The sequence below is a fragment of the Thalassophryne amazonica genome, chromosome 9 (assembly GCF_902500255.1).
Source record: "Thalassophryne amazonica chromosome 9, fThaAma1.1, whole genome shotgun sequence".
NCBI classification, from domain to species: Eukaryota; Metazoa; Chordata; class Actinopteri; order Batrachoidiformes; family Batrachoididae; genus Thalassophryne; species Thalassophryne amazonica.
In genome coordinates this window covers 84,008,327-84,025,422 of record NC_047111.1, presented here as the reverse complement: position 1 = coordinate 84,025,422, position 17,096 = coordinate 84,008,327, and the positions used below count along the sequence as shown (strand labels likewise).

The following is a 17,096-nucleotide window of genomic DNA, read 5'->3' as shown; positions in this document are numbered from 1 at the left end:
GTAGTGTTTTTTTTTGGGGGGGGGGGTGCTACAGCAACAGGCGCTTCACGTTTCTCCCTGTTATTCACCTGTTTTGGCAGCTTGTGGGTTCATTCATATTTTATTGGACTGTTTGTATGTTGTGTTGCATTGTTGTTGTTTTTTTTGGACACACTGTCTGTATGCTCTCCTGATATTAAGCCTCCAAATACAACAGCAGGCCTTTGATCTGTTGCTCCTTGAATCTTATTTATCTTTAAAGTGATACCCAAAGCTTCTTAAAGCAGATCATACATTTTCCTGCTGCGTCCTGTCATCCGATGGCGCCGTCCCTCCTTTGTATCTCCATGACACGTTGCCTCTCCAAACCCTTCACTTCATAATATTCACCTCCGTTAACCCTTCACCCCTTACCTACTCTCCCTTTCATCTCTCTCTCTCTCTTCCTCTCCCCGTGCTGTTGCGTCTCTCTCTCCGGGTGCACGTGGTGAAGTCGTGCATGTCTGAGCTGCAGACGGCCAGACGGCAGCAATCTGCTTGAGCAGCCTCATGTGCTAGTCTGAATTAGCCGTTCACCAAAAGCCTAAGATAGCACTGCTAAAATCTCTCCATTCCTTACGCCAGGCTCTCTCTCTTTCTCTCTGTGTGTCTCTCTCGCTCTCTTCTATTGTGTCTCGACACATCTTCTGTCTGTGCTTCTGCTAGGGAGCCGGCGGCGCAGACGTACAGCGAGGACTGCGGCATCCTCCGTCTCCGTGGTCAGCTGCGTGAGCATCTCCACCTCGTCCTGTCCACCTGACGAGGAGACGACAGGCTGCCACACAAAGTGAGACTTGTGGTTGTTTCAGAGAACTGAACCACCCGATGTGCTGAGTGGGCATGTAAGTTGGTAGAGTTTTGCCATTTTTTTTTCTTTTCTTCCTGACAGGGAAGGATTTTTGTGTGAGTGAGATGATGGCGTTTCATTGGCTCAGTGCTGCTGCGCCTGTGTGGATTTTGGCCAAAAATCTGATATCAGTCATCATTTGCTTCTTCAGTTGACTCCGGCTGTGGCAGCATCAGGGAGGCCGAAACGTGCTGAGGGTGAGCCATCATTACATGCACGAGTATAGAGTGTTGTCTGACTGGGTGTGTACGCTCACCGGCTGGTGACGACTGGGAGGAAAAGATGCTGCAGTCTGTGTGTGTGTTTTCAGCTTTAATCTGGCGTGCAGGTGGTTTATGGCATGTTTTCTTACACGGGTATATTTTTGACTAATGTATGCGTTGATGAATGTCAGCTGGTGATGTGAGGACAGCCTCGCCGCTCCCCGTTCCTCCCAAATTGTGTGTAGACTGGATTTAACTGTGTGTAGTATAAGTGAGAGTAAATCACAAAGCCAGTGGGAGGAAGGTTCCATATTCTGCTCCAGTCTCGGGTAAAACTGATGCTTCATCTACTCTACGTTGCACACGAAAGACCAGGAGAAAAAGCAACCTGTACCTCTCTCATTCCCTGAGACCCTAACTTGTGACGTTTTGCTGTGATGTGCACGGGTTGGGTTCTTGGGAGCTGCGAGGGGCACTCACACATCTCAATAAAAAAAAAAAAGAAAAAAAAAGAAAGGGATTGTCAGGACAGCCCAGCTTTGGTCACTGAAGGCATGTTGACAGGGAACGGTCATAATGTATTTACTGGCAACTGTGATGTGGTAGATTGGGTCACGGCTGAAACACTACCATTAACTACGCCATGGCCAATTTAGGCTTCCACGTGGTGGCATTGAAGATTAAAGGGAAGGAACACAGAGCACATTTTGTGTCATTTGGATGTTTTGGCTTAGAAGGAGTTATGTGAGGGAGTGTGAGAGAGGATAACAGTGGAATGTGGGCAGGAAGGATATGTGACCAGCATGGGCAAATGGAGTGGAGTCCAAATCAGGTATGATGTATGAATAATTTATCTTTGACAAAGGTTGCACCCACGGTGACTAATCTTGCAATTACTAACACAAGGAACAGAACCAGTACCCCCCTACCCCACCCTCCAGCTGTATACACTTAAAGCCATAAGTTAATATCCATCATGGCTAAAAACTCTGGAACTCACTTTTCTCCAACTACACACATTTTATGCTTCCAAACAATACATTAAGCAATTTATGAAGGCAACTTAATTTTGTGTGTGTATAAAAAATAATAGTTACAAGATAGATTTATTTCAGTTTTTATTCACAATGTTGGATTTTCAGTGGGTCAGTAGTGTACTTACACCAAGATATGTGCTTCTTTAAACAGCAAGGAATATTCCAGAAGAAGTGATGAAATTATTCTTAAAAGCTTATTAATGGACAGTTAGCATAATTAGTTTTAAAACAAGCTAGACAAATGTTTACAGATGATCATCCATCAAGACAAAGACCAGTCCTTTATTTATGTCAGTTCTGGATCAATGGCTTCCTTGTTCATTGATAGTTAGGTATGAAGGGTAGATGATTTCACATTTTTATGTGATGCCTCCAACTCCATCAGTTATTAGTTGGAATCCTGACATTCTATTGCAGTTTTGATACAAAGTTTTATTGATATCTATGTAAATTTGGGACTCCTTCCTGAATGATGTAAATACTGTGTGGCTTCGAGCTTCTTATATTTTGTACTATATATCGTACAGTTGGTTGGGGTGCCCCAAATCTTATAAAGAAGAGCTGAGTTTGTGGAAAAGTAAACTCTTGCTCCAGATGCCTTGCCTTCATTTTAGTTCCCCTGCTCTTATATGCAATAATGCAATGTATCTACATTGCATCCAAAATGGAGGAAATTAATTTTCCCCCTCAAAATTTTAGTCACAACACCCCATAATAACATGAATTTTTTTTTGAAGATATATTAAAAACATAAATATGTATTTACGTATTCACGTCCTTTATTCAATACTAACAGCCTCATTCCAAAATGGAGTAAATTCATTTTTTTAACTTCAAAATTCTGTGCACGATACCCCATAATGACATGATTTATTTTTTAATTTTTGCAAATTTATTAAAAATAAAAGAAATCACGTGTACATAAGTATTCACACCCTTTGCTCAATACTTTGTTGATGCACCTTTGGCAGCAATTTCACCCTCAAGTCTTCTTGAATATGATGCCACAAGCTTGGTGCACCTATCTTTGGGTAGTTTTGCTCATTCCTCTTTGCAGCACCTCTCAAGCTCCATCAGGTTGGGTGGGGAGCGTCGGTGCACAACCATTTTCAGATCTCTCTAGAGATGTTCAATCGGATTCAGGTCTGGGCTGTGGCTGGACCACTCAAGGACATTCACAGAGTTGTCCTGAAGCCACTCCTTTGATATCTTGGCTGTGTGGTTAGTGTCATTGTCCTGCTGAAAGATGAATCGTTGCCCAAGTCTGAGGTCAAGAGCGCTCTGGAGCAGGTTTTCATCCAGGATGTCTCTGTATATTGCTGCATTCATCTTTCCCTCAATCCTGACTAGTCTCCCAGTTCCTGCTGCTGAAAAACAGCAGGAACCACAGCATGATGCTGCCACCACGCTTCACTGTAGGGATGGTGCCTGGTTTCCTTCACGCCAAACTTTCAAACCTTACAAATCTCCCCCCCCGATCACTCAGTTTAGACGGTTGACCAGCTCTAGAAAGAGTCCTGGTGCATTCAAACGACTTCCATTTACAGATTGGGACCTTTAAAGCAGTAGAAATGTTTCTGTACCCTACTCCAGATTTGTGCCTTGAGACAGTCATGTCCAACCAACTGAATTTACCCCAGGTGGACTCCAATTAAGCTGTAGAAGCATCTCAGGGATGATCACTGGAAACAGGATGCACCTGAGCTCAATTTTGACCTTCATGACAAAGGCTGTGAATACTTATGTACATGTGATTTCTTAGTTTTTAATAAATAGCCAAAATCTAAAAAAAAAAAAAAAAAAAAAAAGTTTCTTCATATTGCCATTATGGGGTATTTTGTGTAGAATTTTTTGATGTAAAAAAAAAAATGGATTTCATCAGTTTTGTAGTAAGGCTGTAACATAAGAAAATGTGGAAAAAGTGAAGCACTATGAATACTTTCCGGATGCACTGTACAGTTCCCAGTTGTCCTCTACGTATGTCAAGTAGTCATTCAGAAGCCTATAAAATTAAATCCATTATATAGATAGATAGATAAGAAAATAAAGTAAAAAGGTTTTGAGCCTCAGTGTATGTAGATGTCTGACTTCAGCTGTACATCTTTTTGTATAGAGGAGGCCAGTGCTAATAAATAACACACGTGGGTGAGTTTCTAGAATTGTGCAACAACAAATTAGTTTCTGCTCAAGACCAGGAAGTGGGGGGTTGGGGGTTTGAATTGCCAACTCTCCACTCTTTAAAAAAAAAAAAAAAAAAAAAATCAGAAGTCCAAAATTTGTGCAGCTAATGTAGTCAAGCTAATAGAGTTGCTAGTGGTAGCAATGGAAGCAAAGCAGCAGAAATGTACAGCTACACTGATCTTTCTGGGGTAGTAAAGGTCTACACTGACACATGGAGTGCACAGAGTTCAAGACTGTGATAGGTTGATTTAAAAAAAAAACTACCTTTTAATTTTCTCTATTCTTCAAACATCTTCAAACTTCTCGTCTATATTTGCAAGAGTTCCCTAGAGTGTCTCCATTAAAGGACCAGACCTATAAATAATCCAGCCCTAAGCTGCCGCTTTGATTAAAAGTCAAATCAGTGCTCTTTGTTTAAGTCACACCAATTGTACAAATGAATACAGTGGCTGTACAATGTGTAAAACATAGAAGATTCACAAAAAAAGTACTGTTTGATGCCCTATAGTTTAAACAATTTTTCTGTTACTCTCCAGTGTTGGTCATGTTCATGAGATTTAAAAGGAAAACACTCAGTTCATTATCAGTCATTATTTTTGGTACTCGACTTTTCTACGACTCTTCTTTATCTTGAGAGCAGCACAAAGTACTGGTGAGAGCGTGACACTGAAAGCTCAGTACACTTGTGTTTGACCTCATGGAAGTACTCATCCTTCCTCTGCCATCATAAAGATTGTTGCATCATTCTTTATGTGTGCCTTTCTTACATGTGACTAGACTACACGGAATATTTTAAGGGATTCTTGTGCATATATGAAGCAGTCTGACACTTTTGCAGGTGCCACGTGAGGGAACTATGAGATAAGGAGTCACAGATCATTGAGATGGTACTGAACTGAATGTGTGTTTTGGTGAGGACTCTGCAGGTCCGGAGCTGATACCCAGACTGTGTCGTGCTTCATGCTTTCAGTTCTGGTGAAGTATGTCGAAATGTGTCAGGAGGAAGTCGTCTGATTCTATAATTAGCCAGTGATCTGTGATCACAGTAACAGCTTTATTTGCAACTCTTCTCTCCCTTTTTCCTTACCTCCAATTTGTAACCCTTTACATTCCATCTTTTTGTTGTTCTCCTTTCTCTCTGAACATGTTCAGTCTTTCAATAAGCTTCAGCACCATTTGAACAGTGATGTTTTTGATGCCTCATCCTCATTCTTTCATTGCTTTGGATGGGATAAAGCTTTGAGCAGTGGTTCTATTTAAAAAAATGTTTCTATTTTTAGATCTCTGGGCATTTTTAGCCATATCAGGTGAACAGTTAAAGAAGCAGATGCCATTTTCAGAACATTTTCTCCCATGATTAAACATTTTGGGGGTTCATTTAATTTGTATTTAAAAAAAAATAAAACAAACAAACCCCCAAACAAAAAACAAAACCAACCAAAAAAGAGAACAAAACAACAATAAAAAGTTAACACTATATTTTTCGGGAGTATATGTCGCACCACAGCAGTAGTTGCATCTGTCACCACCCCGCCCCCCCCCCCCCCCCCAAAAAAAACCCCAAAAGCATCAGTCAATACAATAAGTCACATTTATTTTGAAACACGGTGCTACATCTTCATGCAACAAGATGGCCCGCCAGCACAATCCTATATATCATCTCCTTGGCAATTTCCTGGGCATTGAAATGTAATTGCACTGTTGATAAAGAAGAAATACAAACAAATTACAATGTAGGCTGCATTTTAAAATGTTTTTGGATTGTGTTTTCACTCAGGACAAGAATTTATTTAATCGGGGCTTTATTTATTTATAACACAAACCCTGCATTAACAAGCAGAAGCTAACAATTAAGATTAATGTACAGGGCAAAACGAGCTCAGAGTAAACTGCATCTTCTTGCCACCGAAAAGACAAAAACATCATTAGTGCCTTACACAGGCTGTGTCAATGCAGAGCTAAACATGTGCACGCTCATAAATAAAGTAAATAATATGTAAATAAACTCCTTAAAAATTATACAATCAGCCTTACATTAGCCTCTCTTCTCCATTGTCGTTGCAGCTGTCCCACAATGGAAACAAATGGAGTGCCAAGAAGGGCTTCATTGTCCGAAATGTAGGTCCTCCTCATTCAGATCAATGTACAGGAGCACTGTTCAGTTGTCACGTGTGCAGATGCTTCCAACCTGTGGCCATAGATGATAATACAGTATATTTTTGACACAAGTTGCTTCAATATGGATATAGACTTACGAACAATAAACACAGTTGACCTTTGACACAACTGTATTAATAATTTGTACCACAGTGCTGTCCAAATTTACATTGTTATTAATTTTATAAATTAATTTACAATGAAGTTGTGCAGTATTAAATGCACCATGAATAAACAAGAATGAAACAATAGCAAAAGCACAAACAATAGCAAAAGATATGAGATTTGTTAAAGTGGCATTACATTTCACATTGTTTGGCAAATAGAAATATAATGTAATGGTAAAATACCCTCTGCCATATGAGCATAAAATAGGAAAGAGAATGTGACCTTTTTGACCTTAAAAATAGGTCAAGGTTAGCCATCTTTGAACTTGTCCAAGGTCTGTGTCCCAAGAATGTTCTCTGTGATTTTGAAGACCCTGGCAGTAGTAGGACTGGACGGATGGACGACCTTCACAATACCTGATGGCCATATTTTGGCCTTGGGTAAAAACTATTATCAGTCAGTGTTTTTACCATTTTGAATTCCAAAGCAAATAACATCATTATCATTCAAGCACAAGACAGCACTCTCATATCCTTGCTTTGAACTCCACTGTCCTGTTAAGAATTACTGGCAGTCCTGATAAATAAATGTTTTAAATGTGTTCAAAAAATAAATAGGTTCTTTCAACTACCTGTGGTAAATGCAACTCTGTCCGGATCTGTATTGGGATTTGACACATTTTATACAGGATGCCCTTCCTCATGCGTCGACAAGTGTATCGGGTGAAACATGCTCATAAAATTCCCATGCTGTCTCCCAACCAATTACTAATCATGACCTACTCTGCTTCGCTGCTGAGATTGAAAGAGATCAAAAATTTTACTTATTGGTAGTATTGCCTAAGCGGTAGGTCACCCCTCCAAATCTGGTCTGCTTGAGGTTTCTTCCTCACAAATGCCTGAAGGAGCTTTTCCTGACCAAGTAAGGGACGGTAAGATGAGACCAACAGATGTTGTGATTGGCCATGTATAAATAAATTGAACTGAAATTGAATTGAAGTAAATGTAAATCAACAAGTTTTGTAAAATCAGAATACTTGACAATCAAGGTGAATGGCAATCAACTTGCAATGCCTCAGTGGAGAGCAGTGTTACCGGATAGCTAGGAAGCTGAGGTAGGTGTCTAACTGTATGATCAGCCTTTAAAAAAAAAAAGGCTTGTAAATGTGTAAATGTGCTGCATTTATCGCAGTAGGGAACCTGTCCAGTGCTACCAAAAACTCTGAAATGATGGTGTTTCTGTTCCAAATCAGTACAGGATTGATTCAGTTTTGTTGTTGTTTCAAATCTGCAGTGATTAAACCATTACTTCCGAAACCTAATCTTGACCCTAATGTATTGAAAAACTATTGACCCATATCAAATCTATCATTTTGCTCTAAAATTCTGGAAAAAATGGTGTCACGGCAGCTCATGGACTATCTTACTGAGAATAATCTTTTTGAACCACTGCAGTCTGCTTTTAGAAAATATCATTCCACAGAGACGGCACTCACTAAAGTGGTGAATGATCTTCTGCTTACAATTAATGTTCTGATGTGCTGTTAGATCTCAGTGCTGCATTTGATACCGTGGATCATCATATTTTACTTGATAGACTGGAAAATCATTTTGGGATTACTGGGAGTGCCCTTGCATGGCTGACAGTGCTGGCAGTTGTTCTCACTGTGTTTTGTACAGTAACACTACCTCTAACCTTAGTGACATGAAATTTGGGGTTCCATAGGCCCCCTGCTTTTCTCCCTTTATATAGCACCCGTTGGGCACATATTGCGGTGTTTTGGGATTACCTTTCACTGCTATGGTGATGATACTTAATTATACATGCCGATAACTTCTAGTAATCTTGTTCACATAAAATCCTTAGAAGATTGCCTTGCATCAGTGAGAAGTTGGATGTCTAGAACTTCTTACTTTTAAACTCTGATAAGACTGAAATGATGGTTCTTGGTCCAGTGAGACATCAGCATCAATTTCACCAGTTAGTGCTCAGCCTCGGCTTGTGTGTCATACATCACACTGACAAAGTGAGGAACCTTGGGGTAATTTTTGATCCTACATTGTCCTTTGACCTCCACATTAGAAATATTACTAGGACTGCTTTCTTCCACCTGCAAAATATAGCAAAGATACATCCCATCCTGTCTATAGCTGATGCTGAAACCATGATCCATGCATTTATCTTTTCTAGATTGGACAACTGCAATGTTCTATTTTCTGGTTTACCGCAGTCTAGCATTAGGGGTCTCCAATTGGTTCAAAATTTTGCAGCCAGACTTTTGACACGAAGCAGAAAGTTCAACCATATTACACCAATTTTGGCGTCTCTTCACTGGCTTCCTGTCCCAGGGAGATCAGATTTAAGGTTCTACTACTAGTCTATAAAACTGTTCACGGACTGGCACCTTCCTACCTAGCTGACCTAATTAAACCTCATATACCTGCCCAGGCTTTACGTTCTCAGGATGCAGGACTACTTTGTGTCCCTAATGTGAATAAGAAGACTGCAGGTCATAGAGCTTTCTCTGATCGTGCCCCTGTTCTGTGGAATGATCTCCATGCATCAGTAAAACAGTCAGATTCTGTGGAGACTTTCAAGTCCAGGCTTAAGACACACTTATTTTCCCTTTCTTATGGCTAGCATACTGGTATAGTTCTGTTTTATGCTTTTTACTTTTTTAATTCATTTTATTAGGAAACAGAGCGGGCCGCAGCCTCAACTTCAGCTAAATTCTGGGTCTTTTAGTGAAACTTAGGGCTAGTGGCCGGCAATCACCTTAGTATTTCCTGTTTTTCTTGTTGTTTAATGCTGACAAATTATACTGTATTTCTTGTCTTTCTGATGCCTGATTCTGTTTTTTTTTTCTCTGTTTAAGGTGCAGCTCCATCCAGAGATAGGAGTTGTATTTGTGCTGGAGACCCTCCTGTCCTGTGCACCAACAGCATTTCCTATATATTAGTTTTGTGAATTGTTCTGTAATTAATGTCTGTAGCATGGCTCAAGCAGAGGGTCACCCCTTTGAATCTGGTCTGCTTGAGGTTTCTTCCTCTGAAGGAGTTTTTCCTTACCACTATTGCTCTGGGGGTTAGTAAGGTTAGACCTTACTTGTGTGAAGCGCCTTCATTTGCCGCTACTATATATAAATGAAAATAAATTTTAAAAAATTGAAATTGTTCCAAATGATAAGATGACCCCCAAAAACATTGAAAAATAGAGCCAAGGTTGTAAAACAAATCTCCTGTTTAATTTTGTTAAAACATTTGAAAATAATGGAAAGCTGGCAAGTATCTTTTTCACCTTTAAAAATACACAATTTCTTTTAGGTGTTCTTCTGCAATTCAAAGGACAATTGGGTTGTATTTAATGATTTAGTTATTTGACCACCTGCAACTGCCTTTGTTTTGTACTAGGCTGTACACTCACTCATCTTCAACTGCTTACTCCAATTAAGGGTCATGGGTGGGCTGGAGAATTTCCCAGCAGTCATAAGGCATGAGGTGACGTACAAGCTGGACATGATGCCAGTCTGTCGCAGAGCAACACAGAGACAAACAAACACATTTAAACCCACAGGCACACCTACGGACAGCTTTTTTTTTTTTAGTTTCCAATCCACCTAACCTGAACGTCTTTGGATGTGGGAGGAAGTCGGAGCACCCGGAGAGAACCCAAACAAACACAGGGAGAACATGCAAACTTCACACAGAAAGGTCACAGGTGGGAATTGATCCCATGACCTTCTTGCTGTGAGGCAACAGTGCTAACCACAAAGCCACCATGCTGCCCCTGGCCTGCAGAACTATAGAGAAATCAATTTTTGTGTATCTGTACATGCGTGTGTACCTGCACATGCGTTATTTGGACATAAATATTTTAATTGGATAACTGATTTAATTTTAATGTAATATAAACCAGAATATTCCATTTGATTTTTATTAGCACCGGAATGTTTCAAATTTATTTTACTGTTAACTCCCTGATGAGGTGAAAACATCTTTAGCAAATGTCTAGGGTGCTGGGGTTAAGGTTAGGGTTAAAAATCGTCAACTACATTTGACTGCAACTAAATTTTGATCCATTTTGTGATGGTATCATTAAAAAAGACAACCTGGACCTGGGCTGGCCTGCTCACACATATTTTTTTTTCTTACAAAGCTTCTTTTCAGTATCCTATTTGATGCTTCAGCAGCATGTTTTCCTCAAAATGACACCAGAAGTATGTAACCAAACAGAAAATTAACCTTTAAAAGTAAAGCGCCTATTTTCATGGCAAATGAGCTCGTGCTGAGGGTCAAAGCCCATTTGGGGCATGTCCCTGACCTCTTTGCTATTTAAATGGTGGGAAATACAGCACAGTTTGACACAGTGCATAAAAGCATTGGGTTTACCTTGCCCATTATTATTCGTGAGTGTTTTGCAAATCAGAGTGGCACCTGCCCTTCCCTTTATACTGGAGTGAGCCAGGCACACACCGCTATGGTATTAAGGAAGCAAATAAATAAAAGGATTAGTAGCTTGTTATAAGATAACTCCAAACTGTAGGATGTCAAACCCTGTAGCAAGGTGAGGGGTTGCTTTCTTTTGCTATGATTGAGTGACCCTCCCCCCCACCCCCCCAAAAAAACCTAGTTTAAATTGCAGAACATAACAATTCATATTCTGTTTATGTGGAGATAGAGACTTCTGGATAGAAGATGTATGCTTTTACTTAGGGCCCCTTCACACATAGTGTGAATTTGGTCAATTGCCCGTAAAGTGCACATGAAGCAGGAATCGTGTGCAAAACGTGTAAAATCGTAGCTGCTTCGTACACCTGTTGCTACAACTATTTGCACACACCAGCGGCTGAAAGACAGAGTGTGCACTGGGCGAACCCATCGATCCCTCTCGCGGCAGGTGTTCGCCAAATTCCAGCTGACACACAGGAACATCTAACACCGCCTGCATGGCACTTAGAAAATGTATGGTCATTCACGCTATTAGCACGAAAACAGTCAGCAGACAATCATTGTCGAGCTGGATGTGAAATTTATCTAAGAGCCCCACAACTGTGAAGTTGCACATGTGGCATGACAGAGTGTCTGCTCTGTAGCGTGCCAGTGTCGGTGTGTGTTTCAAGATGTCCATAACTGAGCCCTGGCAACCGCCAAACAAAGTGTCACAGCTGTGGCTATTCGGGAAAAGAAGCAGGGGCCAAGAAAATAAATGGCCTGTTCTCCAGTGATCCATCCAGAGTGTACTCCCACCTGAAAGGGGAAAATAGTGACACAAGAACAGACCCAACCAGAACTGAGACTCAGCAATACTGGATGAGATGAGGAGCATCCATGAATATATCAGAAAGATGCCCCCGAGATCAGCTGCTACAAGAACGCATCGGGCAGCTGAAGACAGACGGTGATAAGGAACAAGAGAAGGAGACATCGTGGAAGACCAAGCCCCTCCATGGGATGTGCCATCGACACAAGCAGGAAGTGACTGACATCAAGAAGACCTACCAATGGCTAGAATAGGCTGGCCTAAATGAGGCTCTGATCATGGCAACACAAGAATAAGTCCTAAGCACCAGATCCATAGAGGCAGCAGTCTACCACAGCCAACAGGACCCAAATTGCAGGCTGTTCAAATGTGCCCCAGAGACAATCCAGCACATAGTAGCAGGATAGGAGGTGCATCTCATACAGTGTACACTGTGAGGCACAACAAAGTGTCGGGAATCTTGTACAAGAACATCTGTGCTGCATATGGATTAGAATTCCCCAAGTCCCGATGGGAGACACGGCCAAAGGAGGTTGAGAACGACAGGGCTAAGGTCCTGTGGGACTTGAAATTCCAGACAGACAAGCAGCTGCTGGCCAACCAACCAGACATAGTGGTGAATGACAAGGGGGAAAAGATGACAGTTGTGATCGATGTGGCAATCCCAGCTGACAGCAACAGAAGGAGCATGAGGAAAATCAAGAAGTACCGAAGGCTGAAGGAGCAAGTGGAGCAAATGTGGAAGGTAAAACTCAAAGTGGTCCCAGTGGTTATGGCAGAATTAGGAGCTGTAAACCCCAAATTGGAAGAGTGGCTCAAGCAGATTCCAGGCATAGCATCAGAGGTCTCTGTCCAGGAGAGTGCAGTCCTACGAACAGCTAATATATTGTGCCGAACCCTCAAACTCGCCACCCTCCCCAGGTGAGCACAGCATATTCTGTAAACATGAAAAGTAAACTATAAGAGAAAACACCCAGAAATCAATACAGCACTCAATAAATAATTAAACAGCTGATTTCTGTTCTGATATCAGAGAATGTAGTTTTTTCAGGTAGGTGGATGATTAAAGTGCAAGAAGTCATCTCAACATTAATATGGACCACAATCTTCTTCATTTCTTTGAGAAATGTTTCATTTCATAATCTGTTATAGCTCAAGTTTTATTGTGGATACAGTTCGTGAGAGAGAGTACAAACCGGTTACTTCATACATAATTTATCATAATTTATCATTTCATTCAGTCACAATTGAGGTTAATCACTCCTGAGTGTGGAGTTTGATATCATATTAGTTACATTATTTTACTTGGAAATGTCCCCAATACATTTGATAAAGTATTGCCAACTTTCTAGAGACCAATGTTCTGTTCTTTCATGCATTAATGAATAACACAGAATGTGTTGGGGGAGGGGGTGGGGGGGGGGGTGGTGAGAAAGAGATATGTGCAGGCAGAGTGTACATGTGTAGCGCCTGCACTCTGTGTTGTTATGACTCCGCCCATTCGCTCCCCTCGGGATGCGAACTCACGATCTCCGGCACTGGAGTCAGACTCTCTAACCAGAAGACTAAAACCCAGGGCTCTGGCCTTGTGACCAGAGAATCCTTTGAGCTGATGGGAGTGAGGTTTACTAACTACATCCGCACAGCGACACCTGCTGGCCTCCGTTACACTCATCCTCCTAAACTCCCTCCCATCCGGTTCACGGCACCACTGTAGCGGCTGCACTCTGCGTTGTGTTGTTATGATTCTGCCCATTTGCTCCCCTCGGGACGCAAACTCATGATCTCCAGCATGGGAGTCAGACTCTCTGACCAGAAGGCTAAAACCCAGGGCTCTGGCCTTGTCACCAGAGAATCCTTTTGAGCTGTTGGGAGTGAGGTTTACTAACTACATCTGCACAGCGACACCTGCTGGCCTCCGTTACACGTGTTGTGACACTTCTTATCTAAGGCACTTTTCAGTGTTATTTTAGGTGTCTGTTAGCTCTTGATTGGCCAAGCACACCTAAATAAGATAATCAGCTTGTAGGGTCGCAGGGAGTGATGGAAATGTGGAGGTTAGAGGGTTCCTGAAGACAAGGGTTGGGAACCACTGACTTAGAGGATCGAGTTGAAGTTAGCAGTGGTGCTTGCACTGAGATTTGTGCTGCTTTGCACTGGGTGTATGATAGGGCCTTAAACTGTGCTGATTCTTCACTATTTTCTAGGGGATAAATGCATAACAGTTTTGGTGTTTGTTACTGCAGCATGTAAATGCAGGGATGTCATGTCTTCTTAGCTCAGTGGAGTTTCCTGCTTGGAGCAGCAGGTTTGCAGCAGTAGGTCATGATGTCAGCATGTGTCTTGTTCAGCAAACACATGCAGACTGAGAGACATTACCTATACACATAGACAAAGACAGAGATCAGGAAGAGGCGACAGGAGCAGGATCATACTGAATGTTTGCACAGTGGTTGCAGATATGATGACTGGGGTTTGAAATGCCACCGTGCCCTTTAACGAAAAGTGCTAAATTCCACATGTTGTTCTTGTGCTCAGATACTCTTTAATCTGTTTGTTTATGTGTGTGCCTGCTAAACACTGAGCCTTTTCTTGTGTGGTCTTTGCTGTGCCCAGTCTGAGTCCTGAGATGCCCTTTCGTGTGCAAGAGTAGCTCAGTTGTTTTTTTTTTTGTTTTTTTTTGTCTGGTTTCCACTCAGACATTCGGTAGGTGCTTGTGCTCCAGCGGCAGGAGCAGGTGTGTCTACCTCCTGTGCCGCCCCCCTTCCTGTTCCCTTATCACTGCAGTAAGGCAGCTTTTTCTGGGAGGCAGCCATTCCATTGTTCTCGTGGCCCCTTCACCTATCGATGCTCCTGTTGGTGCTGGCGCCGCTCTGCTCGCCCCACCAAACGCACTGGCCCCAGATCACTTAAATACTTGGCACCTGGGCGCCCTGTGCAGGTTACAATTACAGCTTTCAGTCTCTTCTCTCCCTGGTCAGAGTTTCAAAATCTCGGCTGCAGACAGCCACCATCTTGTTTGTGCTTGTGCTGAATGCCTCTCCCCCTCCACCCCGCCGCCCCTACTGCAATCCACATTCATCTAACCCAAACTCAAGTCTTTGCCAGCTTCTCTCTGCTGGCACTGATGTTTTTTTATTCAATGCCAGTCATGTCTTAGTAGAGCGGTGTCTCAGTGCCCCTCTGTGCTGAGCTCATGTTCACATTTTCTCATTCCCTAGCGACACATAAACCTGTGCACGGTATCTACTGCAGGTATTACCATCGAGAAACAGCTCATAACAATTTTATTAATTATTTGTGATGGAAAGGATATTGACCCAAGTTCTTGTGTCCTTTGTTGCTCAGTGTTTGAGATGTCCTTCTTTCGAAGAACATCCACATATCCAGGGTTTTCATGTATCCCATAATCCCTTGCGCGTCAGAGTTGCTGCAGTCAAAACAATAGAGAGAATCCACAGGATGACAATTGTAAATGAATATTATACTACAAAAATGTAATTTTTTTATGCTTTTCATCATATTAATTAGAAACTGCTGCATGATACCCTGAAAACTTGCTAAAACAATTATAACAAATAATCCGTGTCTGCTACGTTTAATCTGCATGGAATTTAATAAACGGAAACCGAATTTCAGACATATTATATATTAGTCTGGAACAAAGAGGACAAACAGTGTTGTAAAGAACAATAATCAAGACGTTAAAGAGCAAACTTCACTTTCCCCCAGAACGACATGATCAGGAAGCGAGCGTAGCTCACAGCAGCTCCCATTGAAAATAACGGAGAGACAGCCTGTGATTCTCGCATGTTTACATAAAACAAACGCAATAACAATGTCTATAAACCCAGAGAATATATTCATGACAGTTTTAGGCACAATATAAAAATAGTTTTATGTTGCGATGTTAATGGTGTTGTCTGTGTGCAGCGGTTAAAGTGCAGCATGATCAGAGCGTCTCAATGCAGTTCTCAGTGTTACTGAGATCTCGCAGCGTGGCGACCTCTCCGAGGTTTTGCGGGATTTGAAACCTGAAAAGGGTGAATGCATCCAATGGGTTACCATGATGAATGTGTGCTTGAATGACCAAGTGCATGGGCACATCATGGGCAGTTAGTTTAGTTTGTTCATCATGACAAACACTGCTTATTGTACCTTATCTGCAGTGGTGGGCACAGTTCTGCTAATCTGCTAAATGCTAATTAGCAAAGATAATGTTTTTGTTAGCAGATTAGCTTTTCAGCTAACTTTGAAAACATCAGTGAACCAATTAGCTTCCACTACATTTAGTTCCACAAATTTTCAGTCTGCTAACATGTTTTTTTTTTTTTTTTTTTTTTGCTGGTAAAGTGAGTAAATTTAATGGTTAAAAATGATTCTAAACCCTAAAATGTTTATGAAAGCAGAGCGCTAGCTACCACTTCTGATTCACAGCTCAAAGCACACAAGCGTTGTAGACAAAAACGGTATGTAAACAGCTCAAAAGTCAGCATTTTTTATTTATTTATTTTTCATGCATTTGCTTTCTGTTTCTGAACACGATTCGGGTGAGCCGTAGCTCCATTAACGGTTTATAAATATATAATATAGAGATAAACTGTGACTTCTAATACTGCGATTTACTGCTTTTGATCAAGATGATGACAGTGTTTGGGGTTTTATTTTAAAGTTATTTATTTTTTTCATGCATTTGTTTTGTGTTTGTGATCACCTTTGAATTTACCCACAGCCCCTGTGGCGCTCATACTGGAAACTTTGTCATCAGTAGCTGACAGTGTAATCTGATGTGTCCGTGACTGAGTCAATATTAAAAGTTAGCGGTTAGCTGTAACTTCTGCTCAATTTTTTAAAATCGGTTTAGCGTTATAAAAGTTAACTTTTCAGTTAGCGGTTTAATGGTTATCAAAGCTAACTTTTTGGTTTGCCCACCACTGGTTATCTGTGCTATTGGGTGCTGATCCATGTGAAAAAGTGGTCTGTGTGAGGCACAGGGAAGGGGTCTTGGCAGGCAGAAGACAGCAGATGAGGGGCAACAAGGTGAGTATAAGGTTGCGATACTGCCACAATGGTAAGCTGACTTTGTGGTACCCTGCTTGAAGGGTACCACCTGTTACAAAATGCATTAACAAAATTGTCTGTTGCAGGGATGCTTATTCGCCGTCTTTGGACGGTTTTCTGTCTTTTTGTAAATTCTTGCCGTCTGAAAGAAATGCAGGGTTGTGAAAAATTCCGCGGATTTCATCATATGGGGGGGGGGGGGGGGGATGTGTTAGTGTTTTACTC

The 17,096-nt window shown here is 41.5% G+C and overlaps 1 long non-coding RNA gene across 1 annotated transcript; it reads left to right on the top strand.

The window, feature by feature from the left end:
• Positions 1 to 1,282: 1,282 nt before the first annotated feature.
• Positions 1,283 to 14,471, top strand: LOC117517542. Its single transcript, XR_004562754.1, has 3 exons — positions 1,283 to 2,217; positions 12,169 to 12,179; positions 14,461 to 14,471. It is a non-coding gene; the product is annotated as an uncharacterized LOC117517542 (long non-coding RNA).
• The last annotated feature ends 2,625 nt before the right edge of the window (positions 14,472 to 17,096 follow it).